General features: G+C 36.3%; 1 protein-coding gene across 3 annotated transcripts in view; it reads right to left on the reverse strand.

Moving 5' to 3' along the window:
- The window catches only part of HMGCLL1 (3-hydroxy-3-methylglutaryl-CoA lyase like 1), a 216,409-nt gene that overhangs the window by 40,516 nt on the left and 151,912 nt on the right, over positions 1–23,981 (reverse strand). The window lies entirely within an intron of this gene.

Here is a 23,981-nt window from a genome sequence, read left to right on the forward strand (position 1 = left end):
ATGGGATTAATGCAAGTGCATATTCATCTAACAAAGTTAACACACTTTATGTTTACATGCCATTTGTGTTTTCATTTCGATGTAATACCTGATCAAGTCCTTTCCCTATTTTTTTTTTTATTATTGTACTTTAGATGAAGGTTTACACAACAAACTAGCTTCTCGTTAAACAATTAGTACACATTGTTTTATGACATTGGTTACCAACCTGTGACATGTCAACATTCTCCCTTTTTGACTCTGGGTTCCCTATTACCAGCTTTCCTGTCTGCTCCTGTCTTCTAGTCCTTGCCCCTGGGCTGGTGTGCCCCTTTAGTCTTGTTTTGTTTTATGGACCTGTCAAATCTTTGGCTGAAGGTAAACCTCAAGTGTGACTTCATTAGTGAGCTAAAAGGGTGTCCAGGGACCATAGTCTTGGTGTTTCACCAGTTTTTGTCAGACCAGTAAGTCTGGTCTTTGTGTGTGTGTGTGTGAGTTTAGAATTTTGTTCTACATTTTGCTTGATCATTTGTCTTTTTGTATTTCTTTCTATATTTTTAAAGTAAACTCTTTAAGTACAACATGCATACAGAGAAAGGTACAAGCCGTAAGGACACAGATCAATAAACATTTGCAAAGTGAAAGCACCACCTAGATGAGAAAATAGACATCAACAACACTGAGAAGCCTCTCTCATTGCCTCTTTCCCAATATCCCAACTCATCTTGACATTTTTCACCTTGAACTAGATTTGCATATTTTGAAGTTACATAAGTGAAATAATACAATGTACACTTTTTCATGTCTGCCTTTTTTGTTCAAGATATTGTTTTTCGAAACTCAATCATGTTGTTGCATGTAGCAGTAGTTTGCTTGTTATCATAAATGAGTACCTTAATATATCACAATATAAATGTAAATTCTATTATTGATGGACATTTGGGTTGCTTACAGTTTAAGGCTATTAAATCCTGGCTACCATCATCTACTTTTCAATTCCCACATATATCCTGTGTTGTATAACATGTATCAGAATTGTTAACCTGTGTCTCCATGGGAAAAAAGTTTATCAACTACAGAACAGTCCTTAAGTACATTCTCTTTTACCTTTAGTCTTACAGACTACACTAATTTACAAAGTTGTCTAGGTCAGTAGCTTTCTCCCTTCCGTCTTGAGTAAGGTTGTTTCATGAATTCCAACACAGAAGTTTTTGTCACATTCTTCATTTCATCCTGGGATCCCATGAACTCCTAAATGATTACTTGAAAATCTGCATAATTTCATTCATCAGAGCTTTGTAGTTTTCCACACATAGATCTTGTACATATTTTGATAGATTTATATCTTTTTTTTTTATATCTAGGTACTTCTCTTTTTTGGGGGGGTGCGATTATTGGAACCCTGGTGGCATAGTGGTTAAGAACTCAGTAGCTAACCAAAAGGTTGGCAGTTGGAATCCAACAGCCACTCCTTTGAAACTTTACGAAGCAGTTCTACTATGTCCTATAAGGTTACTATGAGTTGAAATCAACTCGACAGCAATGGGTTTGGGTTTTTTTTGGCTTATTATAAATAGTATTTTTTTTTTAATGTTAAATTCTAATTATTCATTGCTGATATACAGGAAAACAAGTGACTTTAGTATATCAATCTTGTGTTCTGTGACCTTACTATATTTGCCTATTAGTTCCAAGAGTTTTTTTTTTTTTTGTCTGCTTTATTTTGCTTTGTTTTATTTTTTGCCATTGATTTTTTAGGAGTTTGTAAATAGACAATTATGTCATCTGCAAATAAGGTCAGTTTTAATTTGTCTTTTACAATCTCTACATTGTCTACTTTCTTTTCTTATTTCTCTAGCTAGGGCTTCCAATATGATGGAGTAGAGTAGGAGTCATGAGACAGGGCATTCTTGCCTTGTTCCTGATCTTAGGAGGGAAACTCCTAGTTTCTCATCATTAAGTAAGATTTTAGATGTAGGGTTTTTGTAGATTTTTTTTCAAGTTGAGGAAGTTCTCCTTCATTTCTAACTTTCTGAGTTTTTTTTTTTTAATAAATGATTTGGTGTTAGATTTTATGAAATGCTTTTTCTGCATCAACTAGTATACTGCAATTGTATGTTTTTTTCTTCTTTAGCCTATTTATATGGTGGGTTAAACTGATTGATCTTTGAATGATGAACTAACGTTGTGTGCCTGGAATAAATCTCACTTGAGTTTGGTGTTTAATTCTTTTTATAGGTACTTAGTGGTGAAAGACTTGGTGCTTCTCCCCTAAGATCAGAAGCAGGATGTTAATTCTCAACACTTCTATTCAACACCATACTAGAGGTTCTAGCAAGGGCCATTAGACAAGAAAAAGAAAAAAATGTATCAATAGGAAAGAGGAAAAAAAAAAAAAAACTATCTCTAGTCACAGGTGGCATAATCTTGTATACAGAAAATACAAAAAAAATCATGAAAAAATATTGAATTTAATAAGAAAGTTCAGCATGTCTGCAGGATATAAGATCAATAAACAAAAATCAATTGTATTTCTATACACTACACAATAAGCAATGAGAAATCCAAAAATAAAAATAAAACAATTCCATACACAATAACATCAAAATGAATACCTAGAATAAATTTAATAAAAGCTCAAGACTTGTACCCTGAAAACTACAAAACATCACTGAAATAAATTAAAGAATGCCTAAATAAATAGAATGATAACCATGTTTGTGAACCAGAAGACTCGATATTGTTAAGATACTCCCCAAATTGATCTACAGATTCAGGACAATCTTTATCAAAATTCTAAATGACTTTTTTTTTTTTTTTGCAGAAATGGACAAGCTAATCCTAAACTTCATGTGGAAATACAAGGGAACCAGAATAGTCAAACAATCTTGAAAATTAAGAGCATGGTTGGAGGACTCCCACTTCTCAATTTCAAAACTTAATACAAAGCTACAGTAATTTAAGACAGTGTGGTATTGGCATGAGACTATATAGACAAACCAATGAAACAGAATTGAGAGTCCATATATAAGCCCTTACTTTTAGTCAATGAGGAAAGAATAATCTTTTCAACAAATGGTGCTGGGACAACTGGATATGCAAATGTAAAAGAATGAAGTCATAACCTCATCTCACTCCATATACCGAACTTTACTCAAAATGAATCAAAGACCTAAATGTAAAAGCTAAAACTATAAAGCTCTTAAAAAACATAAAAGCAAATCTTTGCGGCTTTGGGTTAGACAAAGCCTTCTTTGAGATAACACTAAAAGCACAAGTAACAAAAGAAAAAAAAAAGATAAATTGGCAGACAGCCCAAGATGGCAGCTTAGTCAGACACATCATGCCACCCCACTACATCAAAGACCTGAAAAACTCAGGGAAACAGATACAGATGACAATCTTAGAACCCTGAGCAGCAAATGGAATGATGAAGACAAATGGTTGAAGTCAATTCAATGGGGAAGATACAGTCTCTTGTTGTTTTTTTTTTTTTATAGTGCTGACAAAATTAGTTATCCATCTGCAGAAAAATAAAACAGGATCCATACCTCACACCATACACAAAAACAAACTCAAAATAGATCAAAGACCTAAATGTTAAAGCTAAAACTATAAAGTTCCTGGAAGAGAACATAGGGACAAAACTAGAGGTCCTAATTTTCTGCATAAATGGACTTCCAAACACAACTAAAAACACAGGAACAGCAGAAGATAAATTTGTTGTTAGGTGCTATCTAGTTGGTTCCAACTCATAAAAACCCTATATATAACAGAACGAAACACTGCCAGGTCCTGTGCCATCCTTACAATCTCTGCTATGCTTTATCCCATTGTTCCAATCACTGTGTCAATCCATCACATTGAGGGTCTTCCTCTTTTTCGCTGACCCTTTACTTTACCAAGCATGGTGTCCTTCCCCAGAGACTGGCCCTTCCTGATAACATGTCCTAAGTATATGAGACGAAGTGTATCCATCCTTGCTTTAATGAGCATTCTTACTTTTCTTCCAAGACAGATTTATTAGTTCTTCTGGCAGTCCGTGGTATATTCCAACGTTCTTTGCCAACACCATAATTCAAAGGCACCAATTCTTCTCAGGTCTTCCTTATTCGTTGTCCAGCTTTCACATGCATATGAGGCATTGAAAACACCATGGCTTGGGTCAGGTGCACCTCAGTCCTTTGGTATTTAGCACTTTACAGGGGTCTTTTGCAGCAGATTTGGCCAATGCAATGTGTCCTTTGATTTCTTGATTGCTATTTCCATGGGCATTGATTGTGCATCCAAGTAAATGAAATCCTTTCCAACTTAAATATTTTCTCCATTTATCATGAAGTAGCTTATTGGTCCCGTGGTGAGGATTTTTTTTTTCTTTATCTTGAGGTGTAATCCACACTGAAGGCTGTAGTCTCTGATCTTCAATAAATGCTTCAAGTCCTCTTCACTTTCAGCAAGCATGGTTGTATCATCTGCATATTGCAGGTTGTTAACGAATCTTCCTCTAATCCTGATCCCTCATTCTTCTTCATATAGGCTTCTCAGATTATCTGCTCAGCATACAGATTGAATAAGTATAGTGAAAGCATACAACCCTGACGTACACCTTTCCTGACTTTAAACCAACCAGTATCCCCTTGTTCTTTTCCAGCTACTGCTTCTTGGTCTTCGTATAGGCTCCTCATGAGCACAAACTAAGTGGTCTGGAATTCCCATTCTTCGTAAAGTTATCCATAATCTGTTATGATCCACACAGTCCAATGCCTTTGCATAGTCAATAAAACACAGGGAAACATTTTTCTGGTATTCTCTGCTTTCAGCCAGGACAAATCTGACATCAGCAATGACATCCCTCGTTCCAAATCCTCTTCTGAATTCTGCTTGAATTTCCTGCAGTTCCCTGTCGATGTACTGCTGCAGCTGCTTTTGAATGATCTTCAGCAAAATCTTACTTGTGTGTGATATTAATGATATTGTTAGATAATTTCCCCATTCTGTTGGCTCACCTTTCTTTAGAATGGATACAAATATGGATCTCTTCCAGCCGGTTGGCCAGGTAGCTGTCTTCCAAATTTCTTGGCATAGATTAGTGAGTGCTTCCAGTGCTGCACCCATTTGATGAAACATCTCAATTGGTATTTGGTCAACTCCTGGAGCCTTGTTTTTCTTCAATGCTCTCGGTGCACCTTGGAACTCTCCTTTCAGTACCATCGGTTCTTGATCATATGCTACCTCCTGAAATGGCTGAACATGGACCAATTGTGTTTGGTACAGTGACTCTGTGTATTCCTTTCACCTTCTTTTTTTAAGAAAATTTTATTGTGCTTTAATTGAAACTTTACAAATCAAGTCAGTCTCTCATACAAAAGCTTATATACACCTTGCTATATACTCCTAGTTACTCTCCGTCTAATGAGACAGCACACTCCTTCCCTCCACTCTCTATTTGCATGTCCATTCGGCTAGCTCCTGACCCCCTCTGCAGTCTCAACTCCCCTCCAGACAGGAGCTGCACACATAGTCCTGTGTGTCTGCTTGATCCAAGAAGCTCACTCTTCACCAGTATCATTTTCTATCCCATAGTCCAGTCCAATCTCTCTCGGAAGAGTTGGCTTTGGGAATGGTTCCTGTCTTGGGCTAACAGAAGGTCTGGGGACCATGACCACTGAGGTCCTTCTAGTCTCAGTCAGACCATTAAGTCTGGTCTTTTTATGAGAATTTGAGGTCTGTATACCACTGCTTTCCTGCTCCCTCAAAGGTTCTCTGTTGTGTTCCCTGTCAGGGCAGTCATTGGTTGTGGCCAGGCACCATCTAGTTCTTCTGGTCTCAGGCTGATGGAGTCTCTGGTTAATGTGGCCCTTTCTGTCTCTTGGGTTCACAATTACCTTATGTCTTTGGTGTTCCTCATTCTCCTTTGCTCCAGGTGGGTTGAGACCAATTGAAGAATCTTAGATGGCTGCTTGCTAGTGTTTTAGGCCCCAGATGCCACTCTCCAAAGTGGGATATAAAATGTTTTCTTAATAGATTTTATCATGCCAATTTACTTAGCTGTCCCCTGAAACCATGGTCCCGAAACCCCAGCCCCTGCTACGTTGGCCTTCAAAGTGTTCAGTTTATTCAGGAAACTTCTTTGCTTTTGGTTTAGTCCAGTTGTGCTGACCTCTCCTGTATTGTGTATTGTCTTTCCCTTCACCTAAAATAATTGTTATCTACTATTTAATTAGCGAGAACCCCTCTCCTTCCCTCCCTCCCCGTTCTCATAACCATCAAAGAATATTTTCTTCTCTGTTTAAACTATTTTTTCAGTTCTTATAATAGTGGTCTCGTACAATACTTGTCCTTTTGTAACTGACTAATTTCACTCAGCATAATGCCTTCCAGATTCCTCCATGTTATGAAATGTTCTATGGATTCATCATTGTTCTTTATCGATGTGTAGAATTCTGTTGCATGAATATTCCATAATTTATTTATCCATTTGTCTGCTGATGGGGACCTTGGTTGCTTCCCTCTTTTTGCTATTTTAAACAGTGCTGCAATGAACATGGGTGTGCATATATCTGTTTGTGTAAAGGCTCTTATTTCTCTAGGATATATTCCTGTGTTGTTTAATATTTTCCTCATATAATCCTTCACTATTACAACTCGAGGCTTGATGTTTTTCTTCAGTTCTTTCAGCTTGAGGAATGCTGAACATGTTCTTTCCTTTCGGTTTTCTATCTCCAGGTCTTTGCACATTTCATTATAATACTTTATTTTGTCTTCTTGAGCCACTTTTTGAAACCTTCTGTTCAGATCTTATACTTCATCATTTCTTCCTTTCACTTTAGCTACTTTAAGATCATGAGCAAGTTTCAGAGTCTCTCCTGACCTCCATTTTGGTGTTTTCTTTCTTTCCTGTTTTTTTTAATGAGCTCTTGCTTTCTTTACATATGATGTCCTTGTTGTCATTCCACAACTGGTCTGGTCTTCAGTCACTAGCATTAAATGCCTCAAATCTATTCGTGATAAAAAAAATATGGTCTCTAAATTCAGGTGGGATATACTGAAAGTCATGCTTTGGCTTTTGTGGACTTGTTCTAGTTTTCTTCCACTTCAACTTGCATAGAAGCAATTGATGGTCTGTTCCACAGTTGGCCTCTGGCCTTGTTCTGGCTGGTAATATGGAGCTTTTTCATCATCTCTTTCCACAGATGTAGTCGATTTGATTCCTGTGTATTCCATCTGGTGAGGTCCATGTGTACAGTCGCTGTTTATGTTGTTGAAAAAAGTAGTTGCAATCAAGTAGTCGCTGGTCTTGTAAAATTCTATCATGCCATCTCCAGCATTGTTGTATCACCAAGGCCATATTTTCCAACTACTACAGGGTCACTATGAGTCGGAATCGACTCGACGGCACTGGGTTTGGTTTTTTCTTTTTGGATGCTTCTTTGTTTCCAACTTTCACATTCCAATCACCAGTTATTATCAATTCATCTTGATTGCATTTTCTATCAATTTCAGGCTGAAGAAGTTGGTAAAAATCTTCAATTTCTTCATCTTTGTCCTTAGTGGCTAGGTGCATAAATTTGAATAATAGTTGTATTAATTGGTCTTCCTTGTAGGCATACAGATATTATCCTATCTCTGACAGTCTTGTACTTCAGGATAGATCTTGATATGTTCTTTTTGGTGATGAATACAACACCTTTCCTTTTCAATTTGTCATTCCTGGCATAACAGACCATATGATTGTCTGACTCAAAATGGCCAATACCAGTCCATTTCAGCTCACTAATGTGGAGGATATCGATGTTTATGAGCTCCGTTTCATTTTTGACGATTTCCAATTTTCCTGGATTCATACTTCGTACATTCCATGTTCTTATTATGAATGGTGAATGGATGTTTGCAGCTCTCTCTTCTCATTGTGAGTCGTGGAACATCTGCAAATGAAGGTTTGAAGGCTTGACTCCATCCATGTCATTAAGGTTGACTCTACTTTGAGGAGGCAGCTCTTCCCCAGTCGTTTTGAGTGTCTTCCAACCTGCGGGGCTTATCTTCTGTCCCTGTATCAGACAACGTTCTGCGGCTATTTATAAGGTTTTCACCGACCAGTTTTTTCAGAAGTAGACTGCCAGTTCCTTCTGTAATGGGGTTTTAGTTAGAATAGAGTTTTATTAGCTTTTCTTTTAATATAAACATTCTTTTGTAGCATTCTTTTCAAATTAAAACTACAATCAATATTTTAGTTTCCATGCTCCAAACTCCATAAATAATATTTTTGAGGTGATAGATTGTAATATTTTATATTCCATTATTTATCACTTATGCTTCTGTCCTTTAAAAGTGATAGAACCTGCAGCACTCAATATAATGTTAAGTTTGCTATAACAAGAGAAAGTATTCCTGGCCCATAAATGTTTTGTATACAAATAAAATTCCTAGGATGTTCATTTGAAGAGATAGGAGAAAGGGACAGGAGAAAGAGATAGGAGAAAGAAATAGGAGAAAGGTGAGAACATTACATATTTTTTTTAATATTTCAAATTTAAGTGACATTGTTATCAATCTCCTAAAATTACTTACTCCTTGCCCTTTAAAGCCTGAAGTTAGGGTTCCTAGGGTTTGTATAAAGTTCCCTCTTTAAACAATAAGACATGAAGTGGGACACTACACGTAGGTTAACATGTAGGATAAAAAATTTTTTTCATATCATCTACCACGGTTAGGGTCCAATCTTTTATTACATGTGAATTATACTGCTCTTCGTAATCTTCCTTCACCAAATCTAGAGAAAAGAAACTTAGGTGTTCAAAGCAGATAAACACTGCACAAACCTGCTAAAAACTATTTAAAAAAGTAAAGAAGAGGGCACTTCTATGGAGACGCAAGGTGTCCCAAAAGTCTTAGTGCAATTTTAAGCTCTGATAACTGTAGAAGTATAAACACTACAAACTTACAAAATATCATTTGAAAGTTTAACTATTAAAGTTTCTTTTAAACTCATCCAGTTTTGTAAATTTTGAAAAGTATGCTTTTGATTTTAATTCTTTATTTCAGTTAATGTTTGCCATCTTCAAGAGGGGCTGAACCAAAAAATTAAAATTAAAAGTATATTTAAAATTCCAAAAATTAAGCAAGTGCAAAAGATACCTAAACTTTCAAATGAGTTTTTAAAAGTGTGATAGCATTTATACTTCTGCTGCAGTGCCCTGGGGCTTCTGCGTGCACTTTATTAAAAGCTTAAAATTGCACTAAGCTTTTCAGAACACCCTGTATTTCATTACCTGCTTGTTATCACTGGACCATCATGTTGGCTGGAGTTATCAAAATATCTTTTAATGCATTTATTTAACAAGAGGAAAATTATCAGAAAATTAGAAGCACCATTATAGTTCATTATAGTACAGGTCCTTGATAAATGAGACCTCCTAAAAATTAAATACTTAAGCCCATCAAAGGACTTTGCCAAAAGAGTGAAAAGAGAACTTACAGACAGGGCAAAAATCTTTGGCGGAGACATATCTGACAAGGGTCTAATCTCTAAAATATATAGAAAACTTCAATACCTCAGTGGCAAAAAGACAAATAATCCAGTTAAAAAACGGGTAAAGTACATGAACAGACGCTTCACCAAAGAGGATATTCAGGCAGCTAAAAAACATATACTGAGATACTCATGACCATCAGCCATTAAACAAAAAAAAAAAACTCATTGCTGTCGAGTTGATTCTGACTCATAGTGGCTAAATAGGACAGAGTAGAATTGCCCCATAGGGTTTCCAAGTAGTGACTCGTGAATTCAAACTGCTAACCTTTTGGTTAGCAGCCAAGTGCTTAACCACTGCACAATGAGGGTTCCCCATTAACCATTAAAAACAAAACAAAACAAAACAAAAAAGCCTGTTGCCATCGAGTCAATTCCAACTCATAGCAACTCTATAGCCTTTAAAGAGTTGCAAATCAAAACTACAATTTCACCCCTACAAGAATGACACTGAAAAAAAAAACAGAAAACAGCAAATGCTGGCGAGGTTGTGGGGAGACTGGAACTATTACATGCTGCTGGTGGGACTGTAATATGCCACAACCACTACAGAAATTGGTAGGGTGCTTCCTCAAAAAGCTAGAAATAGAAACACCTTATGATATAGCAATCCCGCTACTAGGTATGTATCCTAGAGATATAAGAGCACTGACACGAATAGACATATACACACCCATTTTCATTGCAGCATTATTCACAATAGCAAAAGATGGAAACAACCTAAGTGTCCATCAACAGATGAATGGATCAACAAATTATGATACGTATACAATGGAATACTATGCAACTATAAAGAATAATGATGAGTCCATGAAACATAACATGGACAAATCTAGAGGGCATTATACTGAATAAAATAAGTCAACCATGAAGGGAGAAATATTGTACGGTCTCACTTTTATAAAAAGTCAAGAATAGGGATACACACAGAAAATAACATTTTTGAATGGTTACCAGGGATGAGAACAAGAAGAGGAATCACTTGCTGGATATTTAAAAAAAAAAAAGGTATCTGTTATTTCTGGTGATGGGAAAGGTAATACACAATATGGGAGAAATCATCACAACTTAAATGATGACACTGAAAGGTATGCAAGAATAAAGGGCAAATACAGTAAATGTTATAACATATACAACTTTGCAACAACAATAATAAAGACCAAAACTATGTGTGTGGTTACAGAGGTAGGTGTGTATTCTCTACGTGTATAGGGTGGTATATGTGAGTACATGCACGTGCATATATAGGGATATCTGTAGGCATAAGTACACCATGTTCGGGTGTGCTACATATGTATTCATATACATAAAAAAACACACAGGGGGCACAGTTATGGAGACCTCTTAGACATATGCAAATACCTTATGGGATTGGTTTACTGGGTTAAAGGGCTTGGGGCCCTAGTCTCATGGGACAACTCAGTCAATTGGTATAACATAGTTCATAAAGATAATATTCTACATCCTAGTTTGGTGAGTAGTATCTGGGGTCTTAAAAGCTTGTTAGCAGCCATCTAAGACACCACTATTGATCTCTTCATGGAGCAAAAGAGAATGAAGGAAATCAAAGACTCAAAGAAGAAACGAGTCCACAGGACTAACAGCCCACATGAACTATGGCCTCTTCTACCCTGAGACCAGAAGAACTAAATGGTGCCCACCTACCAGTACCAACCATTCTGACCAAGGACACAATAGAAGGCCCTGGATAAGAGAAAAATGTAGAACAAAATTCAAAGTTCTAAAAACACACCAGACTTACTGGACTGATAAAGACTAGAAGAACCGCCGAGACTATCGTCCTAAGATACCCTTTTAACTTGGAACTGAAGCCACTCCCAGAAGTCTCGTTTCTGCCAAATAGTAGTTTGGCTTATAAAATAAACAATATCAGCCTTAAACAATCAGCTATACAAGACCAAATGGTTAACAGTTACGCAAAACCAAAGATGAGAAGGCAAGGAGGGGCAGGGAAGCTAGATAAATAGAAAAAGAACAAAAAGAATAGAAATAATGACAATGCTGACACGTTGCGAAAATTGTAACCAATGTCATGGAAAAATTTGTACAAAATTGTTAAATGGGAACCTTATTTGCTGTGTAAACTTTCACCTAAAACACAATAAAACATTCAAAAAGAAATATTTTTTTTTAAATTAAAAAATAGATAAATTGGACTTCATTAGAATTGACAACTTTTGTGCTGTAAAGGACAATACCAATAAAAAGACAGCTCACAGAATGGAAGAAAATCTTTGCAAATCTTACATCTGATAAAGGACTTGTATCCAGAATATAGAATGAAGTCTTACCATTTAACATTAAAAGACAAATAACCCAAATAAAAAATGGGAAAATAATATGAATAGGCATTTCTCCATAGAAGATACAGAAATGATCAATAAGCACATGAACAGATACTCAACACCATTAATCATTACGGAAATGAAAATACCCTGAAAATGTACCACTTACTTTGCACCTCCCAGGATGCTTGTAATAAAATGGAAGGACAAACAAAACAGAACAAACGAAAAAACAAAATAAACAACAACAACAAAAAACTGGAACCTTTCTCTGTTGTTGATGAGAATATAAAATGGTGAAATGGTGCAGCCACTGTGGACAATAGTTTGGCAGTTCTTTGAAATGTTAAACATAGAGTTACCACACAACAAGCAAATCCACTGCTTGGGAACTTCAGTTCCCAAGAGAATTAAAAGCATATGTCCAAACGATAACTTGTACACAATATGAGCATTACTCGTAGTCGTGAAAAAGTGGAAATGACCCAAAGATCGATCAGTTGATGAATAAACCTGTTGTCATCGAGTCGATTTTGACTCATAGTGACCCTATATGGATTAACAAAATGTGATATACTCACAATGGAATATTATTCAGCCGTAGAAAGTAATGAGACACTGATACCTGAGACAACGAAGACGAATTGTGTAAACACTATGCAAAATGAAAGAAGTTAAAGAGAAAAGGACACATATTGGGTGATTCTATTTATATGAAATGGTCATAATAGGCAAATACATAAGGACAAAAAATAATTTAGTGGTTGTCATGGGCTGAAGGGAGGGAAGAATGGGGAATGACAGCTAGTGCATATGAAATTTCTTTTGGGGGTGATAAAAAAGTTGTGGAATTTGATAGCTGTTAATGGATGGAAAACTTTTAGAATATATTAAAACCACTGAAGTCTATTTTAAAGAGGTGAACTTTCTGGAGTGTGAATTATATCTATTATAAAAATGAATTGAAAAGTTTCCATCTTTTTTCTATTCTTCAGAAAATATGTTTGAGATTATTATTTCTATCTTAAATATTTTGAATAATTCATTGATGAAACAATCTGAGCTGAATTTCTACATAGATTTTAAATGGGAAGAAAGAAGTAAAAAAAAAAAAGAAATTAAATAGCACATGGCTGCCATGGGTTGGGATTGACTTGAGGACAACAACAACATATATGAATGAACTTATGGGTTTGACCTGTCAGATATGATAAAAAGAAATCCTACACATACAATGGTGGCAGCTTATTTTTCTTGGGTGAATGGGCCATAAAAGAGCAAATAAAAGTTCTAAATACAATTTGAAATTTATTACAAAAACATTGCATCTAATTAAAAAAAAAAAATTGTTCCTGAATGATGAAAATGTTATTTGGAGGAAAGCCAAAATCAGACATAGGTCTGGGTTAGGAATCACACAGATGTCTGAACACTTTATTTGTTCATTGTTTTCAATGCTATAGAAAAATCTCAAAAGCAATAGTAAGAGACAATTGAAGATCAGTTTTTTTTTGTCTTATATGCTGAACAAGAGTCAATATTTGTGCTTTAAGTAGACATCTTGTTTAACTAATTATTATTAAACTATTTCTTATTTGGGTTATTCTCACCTGAGATTATTTATACTGACTGATTGTTCTACTTCAGTTAGTTTTGTCTTAAGAATAATAGATAAATTCATCATGTTCAGGGAAAAATCTTCCTCTTAAAATTTATTCTTCACTAGTATCTCTCCAACTAAATTCAAAGAAAGGAAAACCATGGCTCTGATGTGTCCTTGTGCCTCTTCATTTATCACTTTCATTACAGGGGGCTGACAATTCATTGAACTATGAAGCAGTGGAGATTCACAGGTAAAATTCTCTCTTTCCAGGCAGCAGACTGGCCAATGCACCTCATGTGCTGCCACCACCCTTCTGTCAGTGGAAGCCTGCATCTTGCTATAATGCTGAGCAGGTTTCAGCGGAGCTTCCAGACTAAGACAGGCTAGGAAGAAAGGCCTGGCAATCTACTTCTAAAAGTCAACCAGTGAAAACTCTATTGATCATAAAGATACAATCTGCAACAGATCATGGTGGTGGTGCAGAGCCAGGCAGCACTAGGTTCCACTGTGCATGGGGCTGCCATGAGTTGAGAGCTGACTTGATGACAGTTAACAACAACTGCATAGCTTTAAGTGTCTTAGGTATTAAACCAAGTCTCAGCTTAAAGAGAATCAAATCACAGATCATCCAGTCAACTCTTTCATTTGACAGCTGAAGAGGCTGAATTGATGTATTCAGGGACCATCCACACTAGGCTTGGGCTTCATACATGGATCACTCATTATGCAACAGGAGAGCCCTTGACTGACCTTTCCATGTTCTTTATGGAAGCCTTTGCTATCAGTCAGTCTAGCCACTGCAATTCAATCTTTTTTTCTATACCACAACATGTAAAAACACTTCAAACACATATAAATGGCACACTTGTCTTATATTAAGCTTGAATCTGGGTGCTGCATATGAGTTTGCATTATACTATGTGTTGGAATAAGTCTGAAAGTATGGGGTGTGGTTGATTTGAAATATGGAGTCCTAATAAAATCTGGACAGATTTAATAAATTTCCTGAACCATTTTCAGGGAAGATGAAATTACTAAATCCCTGTCACTCTCATCATACCCCTTTCATTATTGTAACCACAAATGAGCCTCACGTAATCGTATCCTCTTTTTCTTTATTTTTATCTTTATTCCATGTCTTTTTCATGCATACAGCAAGTCGGTACATTGTGGATATTCACTTGTAAACACTTAATGATTTCCTTTTTTAAAATGAAAAAAAAAAAAGCAAAAAACTACTTCAGTGCATGGAGGCCTAATGGTTAAAATGATATACAAGAAGATATTTACAAATGTGAACCTGTGTAGCTACTATTTTTACTCACTTAAACTTATTATACTTCAGCAGGATTCATCGTAACTTCCACTTCCCAAATCACCCTGACTTCTACTACCAATCTAATCCAGAATTTCTCCTTTCTGAAGATGGCCGTTCCTTTTTGTTTGGATACTGTATTACTAAGGAGCCCAGATTTCTGTTTGCCAATTTACAATTCCCCACTTCCACTACCACCATGTCCTCCTTAAAAAATTTAGACCAGGTTTCTAAAACTCAAATGCTTATAAAGGTGAGGCAAGTAAATGGATACAAGATGCAAGCTGGATGTAAAGCCAGTTGCCATCAAGTTAGTGCGACTCCTGGTGACCTCACGTGGTAAGAGTAGAACTGCGTTCCATTGAGTTTTCAGTGGCTGATTCTTCAGAAGTAGATCTTCAGGCCTTTCTTCCAAGGTACTTCTGTATAGACTCAAACCTTTCACTTAGCAGCCAAGTGTGTTAACCATTTGAACCACCTGGATACAGATCTTAGGGCAAGCCTGGTCTGTGTGAACTAAAGAAGGCATGTCCTGTATAAAGATGATACTTGCAACTTAGAAGCCTTGGTAGTGCAATGGTTAAGCACTCAGCTGCTTAACAGAAAGGTTGTATGTTCGAACAGTATCCCAGCTGTTCTATGGTGGAAAGACGTGGCAATTTGGTCCCGTAAAGATTATAGCCTAGGAAACCCTATGAGGCAGTTCTATTCTGTCACATAGGGTTACCACGCATTGGAATCAACTCTCAGGTGCACAAGAACACCTGATACTTATTTCCAGCCTATTTTTGCCATGCAAGAATGGAAACTCACTTTGATAGATGAGTTAACACTTCATTAAAATCCACAACAAACCAAGATTTTCATGTACACTCTCACAGTTTAGAACTGTAAGCCATCAGGTCATCGATTTGATGATTTATGTTATTTATTCATGTATATATTTATTTATGCACATATAGGTGTATCTATCTAACTTCCTGCAATGAAACTGAAAGGAAAAACAATACATATGCTTGTCTTAAGACATCTCTTCACTAATGTTCCCTTTTCAATCACACATTTAAAGTTTAATGCTCAAGACAGGCTCCTCTTCATCTTTCTCCCTTTCACTGTTTCTTCCATTTTTTTAGTCAACACACACACAAAATTTTTTTCAAGGAACAGTGGTTTCATCTATACTTCTTCACAACTTAGACATATCTTCACACTTATACCATAAATTAACAGCCCTGGTGGCACAGTGGTTATGACCTCGGCTGTTAACCAAAAGATTGGCAGCTGGAATCCACCAGCCACTCCTTGGAAACCCAATGGGGCAGTTCTACTCTGTCCTGTAGGGACTGGTTTGGTTTTTGGTATCTGTACTTTCAGCCAGGAACAAACTTTTCATTCCCTGATGTAACAGTAAGACACTACCATTTTAAATAAGCAAACAAACACCAACACCACACTGGCAAGCACGTTAGCATTCCTTAATCACAATTACTTTGAATTATTGCCATCTCATAACCATTTTTTCATCATACATCCTAGGAATCCTTGACCCTTGTGGAGTTCTTTGTCTTTTTTTTTTTTTTTAAACCAAGTGAGGCAATGATGAAGCAGAGTAAAACTTAAAAAGTTTCCTTCAACCTTTTTGAAGTTATGTTTTAGCAACATGAAAGAATTTCCCTTCTTTTCAATATTTCATTTCTTCCTAGTGAATTCAGCTATGGATAATCTTTTTAAATAACTCTGTAGGCCTCCTTACAGCTAAAGTAGGTACTGATGCTTTTCACTGTAAGGTCTGTTATCTATAAAGTCTTGTGTATTTTCAAGAGGAAGGGATCCAAAATGTCTATGTAGAAAAATAAATAACATTTTCTTTCCTTACTGAGTGGAAACAGTATTCTTTTAATTTGGACATTCCACTGAAAACAGTGGGTTTTGGTTACTGAAACAAATGTTTCCTTTAAGAATGTTTACTGAATTGAAAACATTTTTACTAAGAAATGTGAGCTTTATTTAGTTATCTGTAGTTACTGTGAGATCAAAGTAAAGGGAACCTAATTCTCAAAGCATCCTCCTCAAACCTCAGCTTTTTTACCTTGGGAAACTGACGTCATAAAAACATTTTCCGTATCCTACAATGAGGCCTTTTTCTGAAGAAACTGCCCAAGGTATTCATACATTTAATACAAATAAATGTAAATGCTTTAAAAACAAATAAATATAAGACTGTCCTGAGAAATGTGAAGTATTCCTGTTTAACGAGGAAATAAACTTTGGGGAGACTCATAATTTGTGAATGAAGGGAGGAAGGGAGACTGATACAACAGAGGAAAGCAGCAGCTCAAAATTAGGAACAAAAACAGAAACATATATTACCGTGATTCTCAAACATGGAAGAAATCTAAATTTATAGTTCTTCTACGGAAAGAAAATCACCAAATTCATTTTTTATGCAAACAACCTGAAAAAATGGGAACCGACACCAATTTCTTGGATGGAGAGATATTATTATGAAGTCAATTCTTTCTAAATTAATCTATGTATTTAATGTAATGGATATTTGGGAGATGGGGTTTTGGGGAAACTTATTTAAAATTCAATTAGAAAAAATAAATATATAAATTTAATCAAGAATAATCTGATAAAAAGACTAATAAAAAATCTAAACCCATTGCCGTCCAGTCGATTCCAACTCATAGTAACCCTGTAGGGCAGAGTAGAACTGCCCCATGCGGTTTCTAACCAAGGCTGTAAGCTTTACGGAAACAGACTGCTACATCTTTCTGCCTGCCACATCCTTCTACCCTAGAGCAGCTGGTAGGCTTGATCTGCCGACATTTCAATTAGCAGCTGAGCACTCAACTGCTGTGCAACCAGGCCTCCTAATAAAGACTAGTAGCAGAGAGACTCTCACACAGAAGATAGCCAACAGATATTTTTGGTTAAGTGGTTATTTTAAAATAATTCATAATATAATTATAAATGGTCAGAACCGATAAAATTTCCATTCAATATTGTTATATATTTAAAAAAAAAAAACAAATTTTATAGCTTCCTGATAGGAATTCCATGTGTTTGATATGCAATTACTAAACTCCTCACCTTCCATTGTCTTTCAAGCTGAATCTAACCTCGAATGATACTGGCGTTCTACATGGAGAAGTACTCTTATAAGAATGAACCAGTGTGACATATCAGTGTGTATTATTCGCACCTAGTTCAAACCCAGAACTAGGCGATATTTTGGCAAATATGAAAAAGTCATTCAACAATAACACCAACAGTCTTCACTTTTGGCTATCAAAGCTAGTAATGGTTCCAACTGTGGATATATATTGTGTGTGTATATATATGTTGGAAACCCTGGTGGTGTAGTGGTTAAGTGTTACAGCTGCTAACCAAGGGGTTGGCCGTTCGAATCCGCCAGGCACTCCTTGGAAACTCTATGAGGCAGTTCTACTCTGTTCTATAGGGTCGCTATGAGTCAGAATCGACTCTATGGCACTGGGTATATATGTATATATACACACACACACACCAGTGCTGGGCATATAACCATTAACTGGTTGCATTACGTTAAGCTAAAGCACTGTCATAAGAATAATATTTTATGTTCAACCCCAAACCAAGAATTTCAAACCTATATTCTAAAGGTAAAAGTCTTTGTTACATTACTTTTGGGGTCAAGAGTGTATTGCATAAAATTCCCTTGTAAATATAAACTTGCAAAAGAAAAAACTGAGAAAAAAAAGAAGCATGAAAATGAACAAGAAAATGAAAAGCTTATTGAATTTTTATATAAACAACAAGATTTCCAAATTAAAGCCACATGTGTAGAGAGAGATGTGACAAGTACCTGGTTGAAAACAAGATTAAAATAATAATATGAGACATTTATAGAATGGATAGGAGAAGTGTTAGAAAATGTAATGAAATCTGAAATTTCCATCGCTTATGTCAAGGGAAAAACCATATCATATTCTGGCCCCAACCCTAACCAATAATATAAAAGCCAAAGGTAAGTCTTAAAGAGAAGAAAGACCAGACTGAGAAGAAAAATAATTGTTTGAATAGATCATATTATTATTTTTTTCCTAAAGGAATAATAGTGATAAAGATTAATTTTAAGTTAAGAAGTTTTTTTTAATGTAAAAATTAATCAAGACGTGTCTGTCCTCCTGATTCAAAACATGCATTATTATGAGCAAAGAAAACAAAGTGACAAAAGCAGCTCGGGATTTCTGTCTTACTTGATCCAATTAGTAGTAAAGACAAAGACACATCAATGAATCTAATTTTTGGAATTCATATGGTCACATATTAAGTAAGTCAAAATTGCTAAGAAGAGCAATCATATTTCGATTAACTGTATCTGCTTTGAAATGAGGAAGAAAATTTCTTTAAAAACATATGAACATGTTACTCCAATTTAGCAGCCTTCTTTTCTCTATTAGCAAATGGGAACCTAGAAAAATACGAGGCTTTCCTAATATCATATTTTATAGCTACTAGAAAAGTCAATGTCTTAGCATGACATTGGCTGAAAGTTTTAAGTGAAAAATGCAACTACCCATTGGGAGGACAGTGGGGAATTACAAGAAAATAAAGCTAAAAGCACAACACTAGGCCTTCTGGGAGTGAAGTCTCCAGGCACCTACCGTCTCCATCTTCACTCTCTCAGTTGCGTGGTCCATTGACTCTGCTTCTCTGCTTACCTGCTCCCCGGGGATCCACCTCTGATCTACTCAGTTTCTGTGTCCCAAGAAAGTTATTCTAACTTTTCAATGTTTTGGGGATTCTCCTGGGTCCAAAAGCATGTATTTATAAAACAAATTTGTTAATGCAATACCTTATGTATCTGGACTCTACTCACAAGCTATCTGAATAAAAGTTATTAGTTATTATTATTATTATGAATAATTTTTACAAATAATCATATCAATAACGATTACAATAATAGTATTAATCAAGTGCACTGTTACCAAGTCATTGTTCTAGAAACTTGACATCTCATTTCACGTCATTTTTGCAAAATCTGGGGAGGTAAGTATCATTACATCCATTCTACAGATAAGGAACTGAGAAACAGAGGCTCATCTGGCTATTGATGACAATTTTAAAAATTGTTTTTGAGACCCTCAGAACAAAATGCATGAAGAAAGATTGACTATTTTCAGCATTTAAACATGGTTTAGAGTCAATATAAAAAAAGAATGTTTTTGATGTAAAAATTAGGTAAATAATTTGGTCTTCCTAAAAAAGAATAATAAACATATGGAAAACATTATGAAGAAAAGCACATTATCAAAAAGGATACTTAAGTTTAAGAGGAAAAAAAAAGGCACATATTTCTTCAGAAGAAGGCTAGATATTGCCTGTTCTGTTTTGTCTCTATAATACCAATTAACACGTGACTGTTATTTGTGATACTGGATCTCATTTGTTTTATTTTGCTCTTACCCAATTATGGAGCCCTGGTGACACAGTGGCTAAGAACTTGGCTGCTAACCAAAAGGTCAGCAGTTCGAATCCAGCAGCTGCTCCTAAGAAGCCCTATGGGGCAGTTCTGCTCTGTCCTATAGGGTCGCTATGAGTGGGAATCCACTCAGCCACAACAGGCTTACAGGCTTACCCAAGCATAAAAACTCAAATCATTTCAGTGGAGAAAAACAGAGAGCAATTATTGAGCATCACGTAGATTAAATAATTTGTTAACTGATGTTTTAGTTAAGAGCTTGGGAATATGCAGGAGAATGAAGCTCAATTTTCACATAAAAAATTAAGACAAGTATATTGAGCCATGAAAATTTGTTCCATTACTAATATCCTGTACACTTTTGTCACTTCATTTTCATTCTCTTTCGATTCTGAGTGGTTCTAAACACCCTACGCTTAAATCTGTATTCTCAGATTAGTTTCTTTACTGTCAATAAACCAAAACCCATTGCTGTCAAGTTGATTCCGACTTATAGCAACCCTGTAGGACAGAGCAGAACTGCCCCATAGGGTTTCCAAGGAGTGCCAGGCGCATTTGAACTGCCAACCTTTTGGTTAGCAGCCGTAGCTCTTAACCACTATGCCACCAGGGTTTTCAATAATCACTGATAACTACTGTCAATAATAACTGATAACTATGAATTTTTGCCTCCCATACAATCATCTCTAGTCCTATCAGTCATATATTTAAGTAATAATAACAATAAAAAAATACAATAAAACCTGGGAGCCCAAGATCTTTCCACTACATGATTGGTATGTGCTTTTCAGACTGAGGGGGGAAGTTCCATTTATAACTCTCATTTGTTTCCTACCATTGTGGCCAAGTTTCCACTTATTACATGTCTCCTTGCCTTAATATTAACTTCCAGTTTGGAGCACTGTAAACTGTTTCCCCACCCCAAAATTAACGGAAATGATATCCCACTCCACATCCACCATCAATTTTTATTAGAAGGCACTTCAAAGGTTTCATTTTAAATAATGAAGTATGACCACGGCTTCCTGAAGCCAGGGTTAACCATGTTTATAATGAAGCTGTATTTTCTATGATTTCCTTTCTATTTAAACACAGTCAGCTTTTTTCCAAGACACTTTTTCTCCTCCTTTACAATTAAACCTGGTTGAGTTGTCGCTGGGAGGAGGTGAGGAGGATGAGAAGAGGGCTCTGGAGGGCTCACTCTTACTCAGGGCTTCAGTTCATGCACCTCACCAGTGAGTTCTTGCAAAGACATTCCACCTACCACATTCAGCTACCTTTATAAACATAAAAGTGCTACAACATTTAAAGATTTTCACAGCGGCGCACCATTTCAAGAGTGCAGTAGGGTATATTTCTTTCTTATGTTGACAATGTCTTACAGACTCTATGAAGTCCATGACAGTGCATGGCAGAGAAGATAAAAAGCTCTATGACTTAATATTTTTAGCTTCCTTAAGCAAATCCATGTTTTTTGACCATTTCTGCAATTGTTCATTTATATTAGCCTCTCTGGCTTTGCGTCCTGTTGTTTATTATACAAGCCTCTTGTCCACCTATTTACACACTAAACCCATAAACCTGTTGCTGTCGAGTCAATTCTGACTCATAGCAACCCTACAGGACAGAGCAGAACTGCCCCATAGAGTTTCCAAGGAGTGCCTGGTGGATTCGAACTGCCAACTTTTTGGTTAGTAGCTGTAGCTCTTAACTACTACGCCACCAGGGTTTCCCTATTTACACTGTGGCTATAAATTTGGCTCTGGGGAAGTACAGCACAAAGCTGGAAAGTATACTGCTGCAATCCCAGACTCCTTGCCTCCCTCTGTCCCTTGCCTCCATACACGCACAGAACTTGTGCACATAGAAAACAGGATTATAGTAGATGCTTATAGACAGATTTCCTACTACTTGCCATAGAAGCTGTGAAGAGTAGAATATCTATTCCTCCCCAACATGCACACATGCCTGCATGCATGCATGTGTGCACACGCACACACACACACACACACACCAAATAGTTTTCAGTGGCTTGGGTTGAAGATGTGTTCCTTCAGAAAAGATTTGTATTCTTCCCCATCACCTAATGGTGGTATCATTTGGAAAAAAATATATCTGCATGGCCTTTCAAATTCTGAAGGCAATGTGAATTTGGGCCCTGAACCCACATAAGGATCAACAAAAGGTTATGAATACAGGACGCTGCCTTTCTTCTCGACCCATAGCCAAGACTGTGCCAAATGAATATGCTTGGCATCTCCATTTGTGGGGTGAATGTTTTGGTGGTTCACCCTCTCACTGAAGGTGTGGTCTTTTGGGGTCCTAACTTTATCCAGGTTCTCATCCATACTCCGCACCTTACTTGGACCCAAAGTTGTTGCTTATTCCCATTTACAGTTGTGATGTGATGGGAAAATACCCTGATATCAGTCCTCATCTTTCTGAAGTAGAAACTGTACACTCCCTAATTCAGGACATTTTCTAAACTTTATTTTCTCCTCTCAATACATTATTCTTCCCTCAGTTCCTATGACATGATCCTCCCTTCTCCCAAAGCCTTTTGCCAAAATGCTGTTTCATCTGCTTGAAACATTTTCCACACACCCGCCTCACACATACAGCAATTGTGGTTAGTTCCTTCTCATTCTTCACATCTGATTTTAAATACTGCCTCCTTAGACAGGCCTTCCTTAACCATTAAAATCACACTGGGGCATCAGCAATGTTTGCACATGGACATTTTCAAAAGGCAACAGAGACCTGAAGCAGAAGTTTGAGTGCCTACATTGTATACTATAGGTCATCTCACAGAGAACTAAATTAACGAGCATTCATTATATATATAAAAATCACTATGCTAATAAAATATATTTCTCAAAGTGTCACCATATATAAAGTATATTCTCACAGGAAAGAGAGAGAGAACACACTAGCCATTTAGGAACTTGCTTGAGAAAACTTAATAAATTACAGTTGCAGCTGAACACAGGCTCCTGAAGTGCTGCCTAGTTCTCTTATTGTTTTAGAGACTAGGATACTTAGGGAAGGAAAACTGTAAAAATTCCCACGCCCAAAAGACCACGGGGTAACATTTTCTCTTCTTTCCAATTCAATACAACATTCCTTGCCTGCTTCCAGAGGATAAGTAAGGATTTGTGCACATATATTACAAAGTCAAAATAAGCCCCTGTGGGGCTTGATGTTCACATTGTTTTTTAACTTCTGCCAAGCAACTGTACACTTTAGGACTGTGACATTGAGCTTTACATATTGATTTTCAGTCTCACCAAAGAGCTTTCGTATAGTCTTATCTTTAGTTGTCAAAATCTTGGGTTCAAAGAACACATAATTAATATATTTTTGGCTGAGTTCAAGAAACTGACATTAATTAAAAATAATACTCTTAAAATGCTACTGACCTCTATTCTTTTAAATAAATACATATAAAATAACTGAGTTGTCGTTAGGATTTAATAAATAATTATTGGCCTGCCAACTTTCTAAATCTCTTAATTCTGATCACCTAATGGAATATTCTTGATAAGAAACAGAGGTTATGTTACAAGTAAGCTTGCCAACATCAGGAAAACATCCTAAACAAAAGATTCTATATTTTAGCACTGTATCTTCTCATCACGGAGCACCAAATTACCAAAAGGGGCATTAGTTACATGATTACAACAGGAGTCTACACTATTTTGTGCTTTGCACTCCTCAAAATGCCATCATATTTCAGTTTATTTAGTTTTGTGGCTGAAAACATACGGAAGTTGAAACAA

The sequence above is a fragment of the Loxodonta africana genome, chromosome 1 (genome assembly GCF_030014295.1).
Source record: "Loxodonta africana isolate mLoxAfr1 chromosome 1, mLoxAfr1.hap2, whole genome shotgun sequence".
NCBI lineage: Eukaryota > Metazoa > Chordata > Mammalia > Proboscidea > Elephantidae > Loxodonta > Loxodonta africana.